The sequence below is a fragment of the Lichenostomus cassidix genome, chromosome 9, assembly GCF_008360975.1.
Source record: "Lichenostomus cassidix isolate B80296 chromosome 9, HeHo_3.0, whole genome shotgun sequence".
NCBI lineage: Eukaryota > Metazoa > Chordata > Aves > Passeriformes > Meliphagidae > Lichenostomus > Lichenostomus cassidix.
In genome coordinates, this window is record NC_139490.1 from 13,721,052 (window position 1) to 13,740,497 (window position 19,446).

General features: G+C 38.2%; 1 long non-coding RNA gene across 1 annotated transcript in view; it reads right to left on the minus strand.

Annotated features, from left to right (window-relative positions):
• Positions 1–710: 710 nt before the first annotated feature.
• LOC146433315 (uncharacterized) overlaps positions 711–19,446 on the minus strand; it is a 118,155-nt gene continuing 99,419 nt past the window's right edge. The window contains exons 2-4 of the long non-coding RNA XR_014853937.1: positions 13,299–13,373; positions 2,791–2,923; positions 711–738 (exon numbers count right to left, since the gene is read on the minus strand). This is a non-coding gene — a long non-coding RNA (uncharacterized LOC146433315). The remainder of the gene's footprint in view (positions 739–2,790; positions 2,924–13,298; positions 13,374–19,446) is intronic.

A 19,446-nucleotide genomic window follows, 5' to 3' on the forward strand; every position in this document is an offset into this window, starting at 1 on the left:
AACCTATCTTGCACTTGCAAGAGATTAGCAAGGATGTTTTTTATATCTCCAATATCTGTGATTTAGCATTGCTCTCCCCACCATGCTCATGCATTTGGTAAAGCTTTTCAGGGTAGTTGCAGGTTATTAAAACTAGATATGATTTACATTTTAAAAACTTTGCATATTGTGTTTTAGTTATAGGATCAGTGGTTTGTAATTGTTTTTCCCCATGAGGTGCCTTCTCTGTGTACCATGTAGTGCAGAATGTAGATACTCTCCAGGAGGTCTCTGAGGTAAGAAAACATCATCTAAATTTGAACACTCTCCTCTGACACTTCACTAACAACTAATGGCAGGAGCTGAAACTTGGTAAGAGGAAACAAAGCAAAACAAAGGAACAAAATAAAACACAACCAGAGGTTCTAATTCAACACATTTTAGCATAAAAAATCCAACACATTTTGAGACTACATTGAATCAGAGATTTCAGACAATACTTCTAACACATTTAACATCCTGGTTCCTGCAGTGTTCATTTTCTTTCCCTATCTTTATCGATGATCATTTGCATTATGCTGAAGACCCAAGAACTCTAGAGTTTTATAATTTTTTATTCTTGTTTATTTATTGTGGATGTCCAGTGAAATGTATTACTGTGTTCAAGCCCTTGTCTCCACAGAATGTTGCAGCAAGAAGATACCTATTCTGTAAATACCTGTAATTAGTGTTGTTAGTGTAAATTCTCCAGATAAAGAGCTGTACAAAAACACAGAAAACAAAGAGCAGAGGTGATGTTAAAAAAACAACCTTCTCATAGAAATCTGTGGTATTTAAAAAGATTTTAGAACTAGAGCAAAGGTGAGACTACACAATATAAGCACTTCAGTTTGCATGGAGCTCAAAAAGTAAATGTGGAAATATGGATTAGAGGTCAGGGAAATGCTCCCTCTATACCAGCCTGGCAATGAGGCTTTTGGTGGGCTGTGGCATTCAGCTCTCATGTCTGTGTTTAAAAAGATGTTGAAACTCCTAGACCTTAGCAAAAGTGCTACAATAATTATTTTGCATTGTAAAACAGTTTACATTTTGAGAAAGAGCAAAATAAATTCTAGTTCTGAACATATTTACCTAAACAAAGAAATTTTGATACTGGACAACTTACTCACGCCTATATAAGATTCATCATCAGTTCAGCTTTTTAAATCCTGGTAAGATTTTTTAGAATTAACAGAAGTTCAGAAATTGAAAGATGTTATTTGGCTAAAAGCACCATTTACTGAAACTCAAGCTGTCTGTTATTTCTGTAGAAGTCACACCAAACAAGTTTAATGGTCTGTTCTCACAATAACAATCAGTCTATAGGTCTACCCAGGACTAAAAGTTAAAAATGTTGTTACAGCTTTTCAAAGCATTATCATTGAATTTCACCAATATTCTTTAGTTCTTAAAAAAAGCCTAGATAGCTTTCTCATTTTACAAAAGCAGTGAAGCTGCATTGCTAGCTCTGGAGAGCTTATTTTCAAGAGCTTCTGAAGTTCTCTCCAAATCCTACCACCCCACTCCTTTCAATGTCTTCATCTCTTGAAAATATTTCTAAAATACTAGGTCACAACCACCCTTCCATACCCCCATACTTCTTTTCTGTTGAATTCTTTGTAGAAGGACATCTAGAACCAAGTAGCAATTCCTAAGTCATGTAAGTGGTAATTTTGGGAATAATGTGTTCTCTTTCTACATTACAGAAATTCTTTTTCCAATTACCCAACAAGGACTATATCTTGTTTAACAGATAAAAAGACTGCCTGCTGATCCTGAGCCTACCTGATTTCATTTGGTTTTTTGGTGATGTTTTTGGGGATTTTTTTTGGTTGTTTGTTTTGTTGACGGTTTTTGGTTGGTTCACTGCAGGGTGGAGGGAGTTGAAAAAAGAAAAGGGTTTTCTTGGAGTCCAGTATGAACATGTGAATATTTGTTTCACCTTGCTGAGTCTATGTAACATTTGGGTAAATGATTTTCCAAACAATCGGAGCATTAAATCTAGAGACATGAATTTTCAGTGTTCCTAGAGATGCTCAAAGGACTGTTGTCAGTGCAACTGATATAGCAAATCCACAATTATCTTAAAACATCCATCAGACTGAAAACACAGAAGAATGTTACCCCTGCTATTACACTCAACATGGCTGAGAACTTTTTAAAAATTATATATTAAGTTTTTACGCACAACCATTTGTCGAAATAATTTGAGCTCCACGTGAGGCCAGCAATCCTGTAAATTACTATAATATCCAGGAAATTCTGACAGCTAGGAGCACTTTGGATTCAGTTATAGATCCCTGTAAAGTATCAAGGGTGAGCTGATATTAAGGTGTAAGTGTTGAATTAGCAGTGTGACTGAAAGGGGTTCCTCAAGCTTTATTGTTAATTGTTTTGCCAGTTTGAATTTGGTTGTTTGAAATTTGTCTTAGAGAGTAGTAAAGCAAAAAACCTCACAGAAACTACCTGTAAATTCAGTTATATTTTCCTTCCCCCTTTTTCTCAGATCAGTATATTGCAAATTCTGAAGAGAGAAAAGCTAGGTCAGAAGATATTGTTTCCTGACTTGTGGTAGTACAACATTGAAAGGATATTTGCATCTCCTATTCAGGTCTCAGGAAGATGTTAAATTATTTTTTTCCACAAGATCCATGTAAATTTAACCTACATCCTTGTTTCTATAGCTCTGAAATATTTTCTTTAAATATAAACAGATATCCTGGATTATTCCACAGGGGGAAATAGTTAGAAAGTTAAAATTTTAATCTATACCTGGTAATTATGTTTATACAAGATCCATTCCCCCTCTTCCCTCCATGGTGCACTGTGTGTATGAAGGTTCTCAGAGACAACCTCTCAGAACCTACCGCTTAGTCCATTTTCTTTTCAGAATAGTGCACTTGTTCTGTCATAAACAAAAGATAAAACAAAATGAAAGCAATAATTTTTTTGGCAAGCAGAGAAATAGAAGCAGAAAGATATATTTGAATTATTTGGCCTTTCACAACAAGCAAACTGTCTAAAAAATGTGGCTCTTGCTTATGGGATAAACTGTTTTGACACTCAAAAGGACAATCAATGATTGCAGAATTTCTTTAAATACTGAACAGTTTTAATGGAAATTGAGAAAAGGCTAACCTTGAAATGATTTGTTGCCTTTTCACAGGCCCAAATCCTTAATGCTTGCAAGGGTAGCCAATCTGTCCGTCAAGATCAATAGGAATAACAGCCTAGGCAATATCTCACAGGCAAAGGACAGCAGGAAAGGGAAAGGAAGTGATAGTTATGTACTGGTTTTGAAAAATATTTTTCAGAAGTTTAGATCTGGCCATTGAATCTTCAAGTCAACAACATTAGCTAAAGAACAAAGGCAAAGCACAGGATCTAATTCAAACCTTGCAAATGAGGAAAGAAAGAAACCTTGTTTACTTCAGAGCAGCAGACTACTTGGACCAATAAAAAGACATTAAAACAAAAAACCAATGGTGCCAAACCAATTCTGACTATGAAAAATTGTCTAAACCACCAGAACTCTTACTTTTTGATAAATACATTAAATTATAGGTAGCGTATTCAGGCTGAAGTTTTCAGAGGTAGCACAATTTCAGTGGAATGCAAGACTTTATCTTTCTCATTTCTTTAAAGATACATTCCTTCGGCTTTGGGTCCAGATTATTCCCACAAGATCACAAAGTCATATTTCTAGCAGAAGAATAACCTGTGAATGCATTTGATCACTTGGCAAATACACTTATCTTCATCTGTACCAATGATATGGAGCAATAACAACGTATTTGAATAAATGCTATCAGAGAGTATTTGGAGACTATTTTCTCAGCATATGTTATCAGTATAAATGTAATGTGCATCCTGTTTCCCAAGGATGCTCACCTGAATGTTTTCAAGATAGCATTTAGCAGCAAAGTCATTATAAATATCTATTTCTAAGTTCCTAACTCATCTAGATGTTACGGAAAATATTTTCATATAAGACTCAAACTGAGGATAAACATGACATGTTTTAGCTCACAGCAGGTAAAAACATCACAGGTAAAAGATAATTTACAAAGACAAACACAAGGGTCAAGCTAGCAAGGAACAATTTGCTCTAGAGCCCCAACTGATCTGCAAATGGCCCTTTTTCTAAGGTTAAAAGTCAAGCCTGAATTCACCTAATGCTACTCAGGGAATGTGTTTGGAGGCTTCTAGAAATCCTGCTATGGACTTCTGTTCAGTCTGAAGTGTATAAGTACATTCCAAAATGCGATAATAAGAGGCTGTCTGAAGCTGGGTATCCTCACACGAACCTACATTGATAACTTCCTCAAACAACAGGACTATCAGTAGTTATATATTAGAATGGAGTAAATAATTACCTGGTTATATGCTACTATCCAGAAAACACACCCAGAATAATTCTGCTTTTCACTTGCAAATACAAACCTATAAGAATCCTAAGAACTTCCCAGACACTATTTTCTGTAATCCTTATATCACCTTGAGGCTTTATTTTCAAAGCAAAACCTGACACTCCCTGTATGTGTCACTTTTACAGTTTCAGACACTCAGCCCCCAAACCCTCTGCAGGCTCAGTTTCACACCTTTGCCATTATGCTACTTGCATGCAGCACAGATTAGGTAACTTTATTAAAAGGCTCTTGGTTTGCTACTTTGAAGCAGGCAAATTACACTCTAATTTTGGATTTTAAAGAAAACTGAAGCACAAAAAAGCTTTCAGAGTTATGTGAAAAAAGCTCTGAGAGAACCAGAAAGGCTCACAGTGAAAAACATAATGGGTCAGAAGTCAATGCAACATGGCAGTGATTATTCACTAGAGCAGAACTTAAGAAAGGCCTGTACAATTCCTCCTCATTCCAAGCATTCACACAACTCTCAGACAGCTGATCCAAAAAGACCTTTTCTGCTACACCTGTCTGTCAGAGAATCAAGCTCACAGCAGGAGCTTTGGTCCTATTCTTGCCAGCAAGCTTTCCTTGCCTACCCTGCCCAAAACCTAATCAGTCTCCTCTTGGTCACCCTAATGATACTGGGTGGCTTTGAGGTGCTTTTTTATTAAAACAATTTTCTGCCAACAGAGAGCCTGAAGGAATTAAGGCCAACTGAATGGAAAGGGATCTGGCTTTGCTGGTCTTAGGCAGAAAATGTTATTCTACACTGAGCGTAAGAGGAATTTGAGGTCCAGAAGAGACACAGCTATAAGGTGGCAAGACAAACACCTAATAACACAGCTGGAATTTGCAAAAACACAAAAAGACATGCCAGGGCTTTGCATTCCTTTGCATTCACAGCATTTCTTACTGAAGTTTATTCTTTACAAGACCTATGTATATATAGACATTTTGAATGAGACTGCTCAGAATCAGATTTTAAAATCTTAGAACTCAAAAAATAGGACTGGCAGATACCTTAGTGCTCTACCTGATCCCTCCATCTGTCCCATAATAGCATCAGATGATTTAGGAAAACAGAAAATCACCTGCACTATTTGCCACCTTTGAATGTTCTGGGGATATAAGAGCATTTGAGTCACTTCAGGTCACCAGATTGTTGGATAGCTTCAAGTTTCAACTTCCCACTCAGTGAATTCAATGGAAGACATTGACTTTGAAGCGATCCCAGAATTCTGCAAAAATATCTATTGTCAAAAAAAATTTGAAAGAAACACTAAAATTGTCTTCAATGCCATCTGCTCCCTCATTCCCCAAACCCAAACCATGACCAACTGTACTTAACCATTTTTGACAAATCTAAAAAAAAATTCCTCCAGTAACAGAAACTCCACAATCTTTGTTGGAAATTTATTCCAGTACTTAATTTTACTTATTATTAGAAGGTTTTCACATTGTATTCTAACTTATCCCATTGAAATCCAAGGTCTCTATACTCTTGTGTATTAACTACAGTGAACAAAGAGAAGAGTTGCTTCCAATTACTTAATTGGCTAATTGAACACACCTGTAATCCTTGCCTTTTTTCTGATAATTATTTTCATGCTAAATTTGCTTTTCCAAATGTTTATTAGTTTTAAGTTTCAACTTCAAAATGGCTACTAATTTTAGAAATAAATTTTTCTCTTTCAATTAAAAAATTGATAGTCCTCCACCATCAAATTGCACTCTAAAAGAAAAATATCTATTATTTTTTTTAAGTTGTTATCAAAGACTTATTGAGGCTCCATAAGGAAAAAGTTCAGAAAATCTGAGAGAGAAAAGAATGTTCATCTGAAAAACCTTTTCTTCATGATTCACTTGATTGTGATTGGTACAACTATAGAAAAGAGTATGCAAGGAACAACAGTGATGGTTCTGTGGTATTAAGAACCCTTTACAGTAACCCTAAAGAGTTCAACCTGTTTATTTTATCAGAAAAGACAGAATGGTGCCCTGAATAGGATATAAAAACACATGTGGAGGACAAAAACCTACAGTGTGAGGTCTCTGCAGTGCAGAGAAGAGCAGTGAATGAAAGAAAGCTAAAATGAGCACAGAGAGATAATCAGCCTCAGCAGCAGCTCATCACTAGCAATGGTGGGTTCCCATCTGGCAAAACCTAAAAATCTGTTGGAATTCTACGATTTTGGCAACAAAACTGATGTATACAATTCTGGCAACTCAAAGAGGTAAAACGGGTACAATTATTTGATGTCTTCTAGCCTAGAAACTCACTCTAGACAAGCTGCAAAAAAGTTAAACCATTACTGAAGAAAAAAAAGAAAAAAAAATGGTTTACAAAGAAACATATTCCTAACTCAAGCCTCCCACAATTTCTGGTTTGTCTTGAGGGAGAGCAAGGGATGAGCCTAGCTGTAACTTAAAATATTTGTCAATTGCTATTCATGCTTTAAAAAACATGTAAATAATAAGAGTAATCAAAAAACCCCATGCTTTGTCCATGATCAAGGACTTGTAATGCTGCTCTCTGAAGGAAGGAGCTCTGATGTGAGGTTTTCATCTCTTGTTTGCTGTTCACAGAGCAACTGAGGAGTAAAACATGCAAACATCATAACCTTAGTCTGCAACATAAAGCCTTCTGGCAAAAGATCAAAGAAGATGGAACATAAAAGCTCCAGATAAGGCTTGAAACTATAAAGCTTGAACCAAAGGCGTGAGAATTCACAAGTCTGTTTGTAGAAGAAGTATCTCTAATAACAAGCATTGCCTCCATGGAAACAAGGCCTTGGGTCTGGGCTGGATCCAGGCAGTGACAAAGGACAGCAGACAGTGAAGGTGCTGCAATTGTCTTTAGAATCTGAAATATCACAATCCTCATAAATTCCAACCCTTTTAAGGGGGAAAAAAAAAAAAAGCATTGCAACGTGCTTCCTATTCTAATAACTTAACAGCCTTGCAGGGAAACCAGGCAATTTGTTAACAACAAAGGAAAGAAAGAAAACTTTATTAGACAACCAGACACAGGCCAGAATGTCACAAAGAAAGGCTGAAGAAGAGGTTTCCCACACACCAAATGCTCAAAAATGATCACCTCACAAACAGAACCTGAGCTCACACAGCTCTGCCCCTGCACAGACATCTGCCTCTGACAGCTGTCCTCTAATAACTCACACAAGAACCTCTTCCTGCCCAGCAGGAGCAGTGGAGCTGCTCTGAAGGATTCACAGGGTGATGGGTATGACCACAGTCCTTCACCAGGGCAAAGGACTCTGGTGCCTGAGCTTTAGCTGTTATATGTAATATTTCCTAATATGCATGATCATACCTTAAAATATTTTTCTTTTCTTGAAGATGTTCTGATTCCCAGTCTAAAAACAGGTAATAAATTCTGTTTCTTTATTCTTGTCCATCCTTTTCCTGGTGTAATTTATTTAAACAACTGAGGTGATAATTTTATTTATGATATGTGATAAAACCAGTAGCTGTTTAATGTTAATGAATCAGGAATTTCTACAACCACTATGCTAATAGGAAGAAGGAACTAGAAAAAATCTTGACTAAAATCTTTTCTCACGTTTAGTACATGTACTCCAATCATTAATTTATACTACCCTGATCCTGCAATTTTCTCTTACCCATAAGGCAGTGTGTGAATTAATCACCCCTAAAACAAATACCTTTTACTTCAAATTATGGAAATAAATCTTTAAAATTTCATGCCAATGTGAATTTAAATTAGAGAGTATTTATAGATGAAGCCTTAATGATTTTCTTTATTCACTCATTCAATTTGTTTTTAAGCAAAAATTCCCAGCTCGCTGGCTTCCCTTTTCCCCAGGTGCTCCCACTGCAAGTGTGCAGCCCTGTGCTTGTGACACTGCTGCTGCCTCCAGGAGGAAAATGCAATACCCCAGACATGATGGTATGATTTTTCTGCATTATTAATCAAGAGAACTAGCAGTGAAAGAGCAATTAACTTTTGTAGCACAATGAAAAAGAAAACTAAATTAGGAAGTCAAACAAGAGATAAGCAGATTGCAACTCTCCTGGAATACAGCCCCATTTTCCATGACCAAACTCCAGATGGGTGTGTTTAATGTCAGAGGGGTTTAAGCAGACAGAAGCAAGTAAGTCTTGCCCTGTGACTGATATGAGATATAAATGCTCTTTTCACCCTCTCTCAACCCCTTCACAGCACTGCCATTCCCTTTTGAGCCCCTGTGCTTGCCTGACTGAAGGAGGAAGTGGAGAAGGGAAGCAGTAATTCCCTGGGATCCAGCAATAACTTTGAACCATGAGATTTAAGGTGGAACCCACTTATCACTGCATTGAAGCTTCTCCACAAGGAAGGCTTTGTGAGACATGAACAAAGTTTAATGGAAAGCTAATATGAAGCTATTACTTCATTTTGCAGATCAGATTTGGTCACCAAGTCCTGTGTCCTGTCGTGAAAGCAGTAGTGCAGCTCAGAGTCCACAGATCCTTTGCTCTGTTTCTCATGAACAAAACGCAGAATTACTGCTTTCAGCCCCCTGCCCACAAACCACAACAGCCCCATCCACCATGTATCAGACACCTATTTACTCCTTGGTAAACATCTTACAAAAATCACAGACCCAAATGTACCAGTAACAACTCCCTTTATGCTAACAAAGACTCAACGAGTTTTTCCATGGATTCAGCAAAAAAATAAGTTTCATGTTAGCAGTTTATTCAGATTTTAGATTCATATTTTTTGAAGCATGCTCTGAATCTTCAGAAAGCGTTTGACTTGCATATGGAAAGAAAAAGTGCTACAACAATGCATTTTCTATTGCAAATTTCTCATACCCAATGAACCAGCAAAACTCCTTTTCTGGCAGTCTACAGACTTAGATGAGATATATTTGGTAATAGGTGCCAATGTAGCTTCCACTGTAAACTCTAATCAATTTAATTGACTAAGTCCTTATTGGCTAGGCAGGCTATTTGAATGTGGTGGAAGGGAAACAAAGTACTTTAATTGCTTTAACCACAGACAGGGTCCAGAGGCTGAAATGGTGGTTCTAGAGGGCAGCATGCTCACCAGTCAGGGTCATATGGAGAGGGGAAAAGGTCTGTATATGTAGTTTGTGCCCCATGCTGTGCAAGCACCTTCTGCTGGGTTCAAGAGCTCTCAAAGGCACAGCAGCACCTGCACCTGTCAGAGCAAGCTGAGCACTTTAATGAAAGAATGGTCTGGCAACATGCAGCTGAAAGGGAAGAATCCAGAGCAGCATTTGGAGGTAGAGGCTTTCATAAAAAATACTGGTCATGGCTTTGCTTTCCAACACTCAGGAAAAATGAATGTCTGGCTGAGACAGTCAGTTTAGCTGTATTATCTTGGCATCAGCCTGTTTTCAGTTTGCCAGCAATAAGTGAATAGTCCATTTCACATGTACTGCCAGCAATCAAAAAAATCAACTGAGTAGATACAGCCTCTTATAGGTATGGTGCTGCCACTGCATTAGCTCGCAGCAATCTGTTAACTCTGCTAATAGGAGCTGGGATCATTTCAGAGTAATGCTGTTTTGGCTTCTCACTAAACTTAAAAAAAAAAAAAAAAAAAAAAAAAGATTTAAAATATGACATTAATCATTCAACAAAATCACAGCTGATAGCTGATCTGAACAAGATAGATTTTTTAATTATTGAACCAGCTTTCTCAGATCACATCTTTAATTTTATACACAGTTTAGAAGAATTAAATCGTACTGAAAGTTCCTCTTAGGTTATGCTGGGCAAAAAGTTGACAAAAACATTGATAAGATTTCTAGGCAGATTTCACTGGCTTTTATAAAACATACTGTTTATAAATTGTTGACTAATTTAAAACCAGAAAGTATACCACTACTCCCTAGAAACTGAGTGTGCTTTTTCCTGCATAACATTCCTAATCCCCCTGGCAATACAAACCAAGATATTGGCATAGGAAATAATGTGAAAGCAGAAGAGGAGGATGGGTCTGAATTCCTTCTCACACCCTGTGTCCCCCTTTTATGTTTTGAGAGCTATGGATATGCTGATCCCTCTGTGTCCATGCAGATTGTTATTGTGGTTTCCATTAATATTAAAAGCACAGACACAATTCAGCGGATGCATATTCTCAGCTTCATAAACAGAACTGAGAGTGTTTTGATCAAATTGCTGTTCCTGAAGCTTCCCTCTCAAGGCCAGAAACTTAGTTGTCCAGATTTACAATTCTCTTTTCAACACGAAAGGTTGTCATGGCAAGCTAGGTGGTATTCTTTTACAGAAATTCAAAGTGTAGTTTATAAACTAAAATTACATCTATAGGGTTATTTAAATTGGACTTTTTGTTCCATGGAAAAATTATGCTGAAGAACAAATCTCCCGAGGACCACACACTTCCCAAAGTACCAGCATCCTCCAAATCCCTCATCTGCTAAACTGAACAGACCTTGGCTTAGTTTTCATTTAATTTCTTCACAATGCCTGTCATTCAGACACTTGAAATTACACAAAAGAGAGCCTCTGGAGCTCAGGTAAGTCTTCAGTCAATTCCCATTGTGATGGAATGGATTGCTCCCCTATTCAATCCTCATGTTATTTCAATTTTGGATTTTTTATTACTGCTATTCTCAGTAATTTTTTCAGTTTATGAACAAAAGCCTGTAATTAGTAGGTATGGATGTAATTTTTTTAATTCCGTTTTAAGGAAAGTTTTCAGATATTCAAGTTTGGAGCTGTTGTCCCAACTTGATTTTTAGGGCTTTACTTGCTTCCAAATTCAAATTCCAAATTCTGTATGAACAGAGAGAAGCCAATTTCTTTCTTTGTCATGATTAACTCAAGTCAGCTGAGATTGCATGGAAAGAAATGTAAACAAAAGTAGGCATAAAATTTCAATACAGAAGCTCATTTAAGAGTCAATCTTGAAATTTGACTGCTAATGTATTCATAACCTAGATCAAATAAGTTCAATTCTACTCTTACTTATTTGAGGACAGAAAGCATATTAAACCAGCAATTTCAATATTATTCACTCCCATTTTTACTTTAAAATTACTATTCTTTTTATTTTCTTTCTTCGTTTAATATGATAGTGATAAAAACTGAGAAGGGTTTGTGAAATCCTTATAGTGAGTTATTTTTGCTCAGTACAAATTGAAATGGCTGTAGCACTCGATAACAGCATAAGAAAAATGTGGATGACTCCCCACTGCATTTTCAGACTTAATGTATTCTCTGGCTTAATTGTGATGTGTTATTTTAACCCTCAGATCCAACATAGCACAAGAAAGATGTGGGTGGATGGTTGGCTGCCCTTAGTCAATGGATTGAGAGCAGCCCTGGGGAGAAGGACTTGGGGGTGCTGGTGAAGGAGAAGCTCAACATGCCCTGGCCATGGCACTCCCAGTGCAGAGAGCCAAACGTGTCCTGGGCTGCATCCCCAGCAGATTCTGTCCCTCTGCTCTGCCCTACTGAGAGCCCACCTGCAGTGCTGCAGCAGCTCTGGGCTCCCAGCACAGCAAGGACATGGAGCTGCCAGAGCACGTCCAGAGGAGGCCATGGAGATGATGCAAGGGCTGGAGCACTTCTCCTACAAAGACAGGCTGTGAGAGTTGGGGCTGCTCAGTCTGGAGAAGAGAAGGCTCTGGGGAGACCTTATAGGACTTTCCAGTATCTGTAAGGTCAATATTGATCAATAGAGATCAATAAAGTGAGTCAAGGCATGTCCAATCCCATCTGCAGGTTACTAGACAGAAAGCTAAGCTAGTTTATTAGTTCACATGTAGGACAGTTGGCTTAACCAAGCCCAAGGCATGGAAAACACCCACCAGCAGTCTATTCCTGAAGTGTATCCACATATTCATAGAGCACTTTTGAAGAGTGGAATTCCCTACCTATTGCATCAGGTAGCTGAAATGTTGCTCAAATCTTAGCTCTAACTCTCCCATCGTTGGGTGAAAAGCTCCAAAAGACAAAAAAAATTGCATTTGGAAGTACTTCCATAATTGTATGGCACACCAGAGTCTACTGCAGAGTCTGTACTTTGAATGCTATCCCACATTTTCTAGCAGGAGTTGTGAATGTCAAGTGGTGCAGGTGGAGCTAATAAAAGGTTGCAATACTGTCAGAAGTGCCATTATTTTTGTTGATTCGTCAGTTGTAGAGCTACTCTAATCCAGGTTTGTGAAGGGATGAGGGGAAATCAATCAGCTTCCTGCTGCTCTGGAGCCAACAGTTTTGATGCCCTATTTTCTCTGCTAGTATTAGTGTAAGATCCTCTGAGATATACACTGGCTCTGTTTTGAATCATGAATCAGTGTAGGAATGCAAAGGCTTTTGTCACCATTTATTTGTTTAAATACAGGGCTGTCAAGTCAAAATTTAAGCTCCAACTCAACTCATTTCCCAAAGAATTCACATGAGACACCATAACACATCCTGTGTTAGGTGTAGTATATTCTCTGCCAGCCACAGACTTCACCACCACAACTCCCATCACTCCATGACTAAATTACACTCCCTGGAAAGTAGTCATGAGAGGGTGATAAAAGAGAAAACATGGGCTGTCATCTCAATTCACAGTAAATTGCAAGTTTCTCCCATTTCTTGAAAAAAGTCAATAGAATAAAACACCTCTGACATCAAAGCACTGGTGCTGGGTAACCTTTCCAGGGGCTGGTGAGGCTGCCAGGCTCATGTCTGCTCCCAGCTCCAGAGCAGCAGGCACCAAGCTCAGCTATCCCCTGCCCTGCTGAAGCCCTCTAGGGAACAGGAGTCTGCTCTATCCCAGGGCATCCCTTCACATGTTCATATCTTACCCTGATAAACTGTAGTGACCCTTCCAATTATTTAGTGTTTACGAGACTCAGTTCTCACCTGACAGAATTCATTGTAAACCTGCAAGGTCACATGGATTTACATGCCTGAGAAATCAGGGGCTGCCAGCTGCACCTATCACGTGGCAAAAGAAGTTTTAAAAGTATTCATTGCTTATTGTTTGTATTCTCACCTGATTAGGAAAAAAAATGCATTACTTCAAGATTAATACTACTGCCAAATCCAAGACCAGAGCCCAGTTTAGGGCTGAATTATAAGCCTCTGAAAAGTGAGTTCATTATAAAAGTGCAGCATGAGTGGTTTCATCACTCCTCTTTGCAGTGCAGCAAACAGCTGAAGGTATCAGCTATTCTGGCTGTTTCATGCTGATTCAAGCTGCTCTTCCCAACCTACCCAGGAAGGCAGCAAAAACCCCCAGCCATTAACTGAACAATTATTCTTTATGGTGTTATCAGTTTTACTGCCTAAATGTTCAACATAACCATCCAACATGTTTTGAATTAATCACTAAAATTAGGAACCTTTGCTTACCTGCTCTTAGATACTATTTTGGCTTTCACTAAAAATATAGTGTTCTCATTCCTTTAATATCTTTTTCAAAATAATACTCATAAAGTTCAACTTTCCCTGGGAAATCACAGACAATAACTAAATCAGAGTCAACACTTCAGATGAATCAGCATTTGCCTGATATTCTCAGGACCAAAATAAAATACATTAAAAAAGAACAAGGACTAGGGCAAGGCTAAATAACTAAATAAAACAGTAAACCAGACAGTAAAATTCTAAGGAGATTATGGAGATGCCATCTGGAATATCAACTTCTGTCCTTGTATCCAAGTAACTAATACTCAAGTAATTTCATGAATTATTATAATCAAAACCTTTTAGAAAAGCAAAAAATTAACACCCAAAGAACAGCACTGAACTAACTGCTTCCAGTGACTGTGATCAAAACCAAAAATGGACAAGCAATGAGAAGAGATAGAGGGAGAGGAGGGGAGGGGAAGGGAAAAAAAGAAAAAAAAAAATAGGTGGTCTGTGATTTTAGGTAAGGCAACTGTGAAAATGCTAAACAGAAATATTTTCTGCCCTACTATGAAATTCCATCAGAACTCACTTATTTCCATTCAAAATGCTTGAACAATGGTGCATGTTTAAACACAAATCTGTATCATCTAAGCAATGAAAAGATAATCTAGGCTTGAACAAATTAATTGTTTCAATAGAATATCAATTACATTTTCCCATTGGGTGTGAAGGTTTCTTGGTACTGCCAGCTATTTACCCATATAAAATTTTGGAAAGTGACTTGATAACTATAAAAACATTTATGCTGAAGAGCTACACACTGTGATGTAGTAGGAACAGATTTTCCTTAATGTAGGTTTTAACTGCACATTAAAAACATTGGAGCACCCATCATATTTTGCTGTTGTTGTTTGCACTTACTGTATAAACAGATTAAATTCAAGACACAAACTAAGACCTTGACTTTTTCATTAAGTTTCATAGGCAGTAAAGAAAAGGTTTCCCAGCTAAGAGCGCGAATTGCACAACGGTGCAAGGTTAAACAAGATTAACACAGCTTAAAAGCTGTGCTTGAATTTCCATACCCATGGTGCATCTTTGCCTGATGGAGACAATTTTTTCACAGAGGCAATTACACCTCCAAGCAAGCAGGCATTTCCCAGAGGCAGAGCCAGGTGAAGGGCCCAGTGCCCAGCACCCACCCACTGGCACTACCCATGGCATTCCTTCGTGTGGCATCCACAGGGCAGCAAGTGGAATCTTAGGATTAAAATATGCACACAAGACTCACCATACATAAGCTCTATCAACCTGTCCTTCTAAAAACATCAATGAATATAATTTCTGAGTACAACTGAGAGCTAGAAGGAATGTGATGCCAATTAGACCATTAACACAACAAATGACATCTCTCCCCAGTTCAGTATTAATCACAATATTTTATTCACGCACACAAAACAAGCTGGCAGCTTTGGAAAGGGATACTTCAGGCACGGGCAAGGTACTTCCAGGGAAATTTCTCCTTCTTTTAAGGCTCAGCTTCACTTTTTGTAAACTCTAAGAGCTATTGCTGCCATTGGGGAGTCCCATGATGTAGCCATGAGCGTCTCTGCACTGGCCCCATTATCTGGGCATGCCATCTTTAGCCAAGGGAAACAGTCAAAGCAGTAGCCCTAGAGACTGCTCTGTCTTCTCCACAAGGGGAATTGCCATGCCAGGCACATCCCACAGGTGCCCCAAGAGGGCCCCTTGATCCCAGTGATTTGTTACCTGGACTGGGCTGGAGTGAGTACGAGCCAACAGGCTGCAGATTGCAGCCCCACTATCCCACAGTCACTCCTGAAGCTGCAAAGTCCTTAACTTAGTTTTCAACAGAATCACCCAAGGTCTTTTTTATCCTTCTGATTTATTCTAGTGCTTTTCTTGAAGACCTCACAGTCCACTGGCCAATGGACTCCAGCTATGTATTTTCGTCTTTATCATTGTAGCTGACAGAAGTGTTTTGTCTTTAAAATATCTCTAAATCTTGAGAGAAGTGATTTAGAGCCATCTATGCAGGAACAAAACTAATGACAAAAACCACCTGAATAGAAACAGAAATGAATTGCTAGAATAACGGGTGATCTATGACTACAACACATCAATAAGATTAGATAAACAGACTGTTATCTTAATGAATTTGTCTATACCAGCAATTCTAGAGTCTTCTTTTATCATATCTTTCTTGTAAGCCACACATATCATTTTACACACATGAAGCAGCTATTGATCTCTGGGAAAATGTGCTTAGATAGGACTTTCAGAAATAAAAAAAACAAAACAAAAAAAGAGGAATAGAGCAGAGCTGCCAAAATAGGGAACTGCTGCATTGCATCCCCTGTACATGCACACTGGGTATGTTTCAGTATTGGTTGTTGCTATCTCAAATGCAAACACTGTTACCAGAGAGAAGGAAGCTGAAATGGCTTTAAGGCACAGAAAGAAAAATATTTATCTTAAAATTTGCATCATCTCACTTTTGTAAAATTAAACTAGCTCATTAGTAAAAAATAATTAAACAAACAACAAACTCTGGAGAAAGATACTGACTAGTCCTGTCAACAGCCTTTGTCCCTTCCAGGGTTAGTGGAGTTAGCTGTACTACCTTCTGGGATATCACCACTGCCTTTGGATTAGGAAGGCTTAATTCACAGCTCGTGAAGGTGTGAAAACAGGCTTCATCTTTACAGCTCCACTTGCAGACATGTTCTACCCCAAGTCTTCAATGCTAGTGAGAAGAGACAGAGGAACAAAACGTAGCTAAAATTTTTCCTTCTCCCTAGCATAAAGGAGCAGCAAGGATGATTCAACTTGCTACTGAGCCTCCAAATCTTCTCAGTCATGCTGGTGTCTTAAAACCCATCCCTGTCACCACACCATTGCCTTTGTTAAAACTTGATTTAAATTATTATTTCACACTGCATACATTAAGCCCCAAACTACAGCAGGCTGAACTGAAGAGCAGAACATACAGGATCCACCACCAGTCTGAGCTCTACACCTCAGATCTCTACATCTGCAGAAAGCCACCTACATCCTTCCAACAGCTGAGCCTCTAGTCCTGATGGTAAGCTGGATCTCATCGCTATGATTGTTATGCATTTAAAAGCCACACTATGCGATATTCAGAGTTTGGAACATTTAATGTAGCTTCTGAGACTGTAACTCAATGAATACAACCCTAATTACAACTGCCTTTTCAGGCAGCATAAAAAACATATATGTGTTAAAAATATGTTTTAAAAATCAAATATTCAACTGTACAGGTCTCCTTGGGTGTTTTCCACTGTCTTTAAATCAAAATCAAGCGAAAAAACCCAACACTCAAAGGATAGCTCTTCCTCTAAATCACTGCAAAAAATGCAGATTCCACACATCTTATTGCTGGAAGTGTGGAATATTAGCAAAACTCAAAGCCAGCTCTCTGTTCAGCTCTACCCATGAGAGTTTTGGGGGAGGGCTATATGCTTACATCTATTTCACTGCATATCCAGAGACCTTTATATGATTGTTTTATTAATTATTCTTAGACATTAAGAGAAAGGATCTTTAAATTTAATTTCTTTCTAAAATCATTATTGCTTATTAATGCACAATTATCTTACCATTGCTCATTGTTTTCTCAAGTCAAGTTTTCATGTGAATAAAAATGCATGCGTGAAAGAGCTCTTGAAGTGCAGTCAGACCTTTTGCAGGGGTTTGTGCTAATTACCAGAGATTCTTTTGTTATCAGCCTGGACGTTAATGACAAAAGAAGACAAGTGTAGAGTCTATTTTGCTTGAGCTAATTACTAACCATTCCCCATTCAATTTATGCTCGGAGGAGTACAATAATCATGACACAGTGCATTAGCTCTGTCCCAGGCAGTATCTGCCATGCTGAGTGTTAATTGTCAGGACAGATTCCAGTCAGGAATAACAGTGTCTCAGGCATGTCTGCTCACGAGCAGTGCTCTAGCAATTTCTTCTGTGCAGTAAGACAGGCCCTTTTAATTTTTTATGTAGGGGAATACTGGAAAATTTCATCTTTTGCAGAGGCAAATGGCATTGCTCTCAGAGGCTCACAGTTTTTACGATTAACCACAGTACCTAGTTAGAAAAAATTAATGAACCAGAACTAAGACCCAAGGAACACGACACAAACTGAACAACTCATCTGGGCCTTTTTTTTAAAGTATATCTTTTGTGAAAATATAGCAACACAACTAACTGAGCTGTGTACCTTGCACCAAAAGCAGGGAGCTTAGAGGGCTAGTCATAGGTAGTAAGCCATTTCGTATTATCCAAAACCCACTGAATTTGAAAAGGTTTTAGTGGATTTAGCATTTCTTCAGGGTCTTTGCGATCTTGAAAATTAATGGATTTATGGTAAATCCTCCGAAAATCATTTCACAGAGTGTAATGAATAGTGATAGATATTTCAAAGTCATTAGTCTCCTCTATCCTGTGCTTTGGTGATATCACACTCTAAACTAAAAGCACATCTTCTATAAAGATCTAATGTATCATCAAGTCTTGAGGGGTAAAAAGGAAAAGAAGGCTCCTTTCTCCTCTGTGCTCACGCATCTTTAACTTATGATCTTCAAAAACCAAAGTGCAGCCACCCAAATTCTGCTCACGAATTTCTTCAGAATGTCACATGGTAAACAATGTACAGTGATCATGCCATCCTAAGAAACTTCATACCTAAACATGAAACCAAAATTTGGCAATCCTCAGTATAGTGGTTGCTTTTAGGATGATCATCTACAAGATACCATCACAGCAGGGAGGAAGAGGGAAATGTGTGTGAAACTATCCACACTCTCACAGCACCATCCACTAGTTTTCCTGGTCCAGTCTGCAACATTATTTAATGCACTGATCAACCCAGAATAACACTGGTTTGAGGTGAGTGACAGAAGAACACCCAGATAAAAGAATGAATGCTGTTATTAAGCTAATAGAACTTTAAGGAGGTACGAAAGCCCCCTTATTATCTAAATGCTAATGGAGACATAACCAAAAGTGCCTCTTCCACCCACTGTTAACAAGGAAATCATCTCCTCCTGAGGCAAAATGTTTGAAGTCAGTATTTTGCCACATGCTAGTATCACAAAGCCATGTCATGCAAGATTAGACAGATTCCACAAATCAGCACAAACTTTCCCAAACCAGCAGGAGAACAGCAAGAGCACAAACTTCTGCAGTGTGATCCACAGCAAGGTGCCTGAAGGACTGGAGCTGCACCCTGCCTGAACACTGCTCTCACAGCCTGCTGTGCATTGTAATAGTACTGCTCAAATATGGAGAGAGATGCATTCAAATACAGATCTCTGTAGAAAAGCATCTGCTGCCACTTGCAAGCCTCAGCACAACTTTCACAGACTGTTTAGTGCAGAGGATTTCTTTAATTTGGGAATAACATACTCAGTCCTGCCCTACAAAATAGAATTGGTGTCAGAAAAAAGCATTATTTTGTTTTATAAAATTGTTAACTTTACTTGCACCTATAAAAGTGAAATTAAAAAGACCACTGTTTTCCTAAGAAAACAATATTTTCCATGGCTGACCAAAAACATAGGATTCATGTTTTTAGTGGTGTCTCATTAGTAATGGTGGTCTCAAGCACACATTA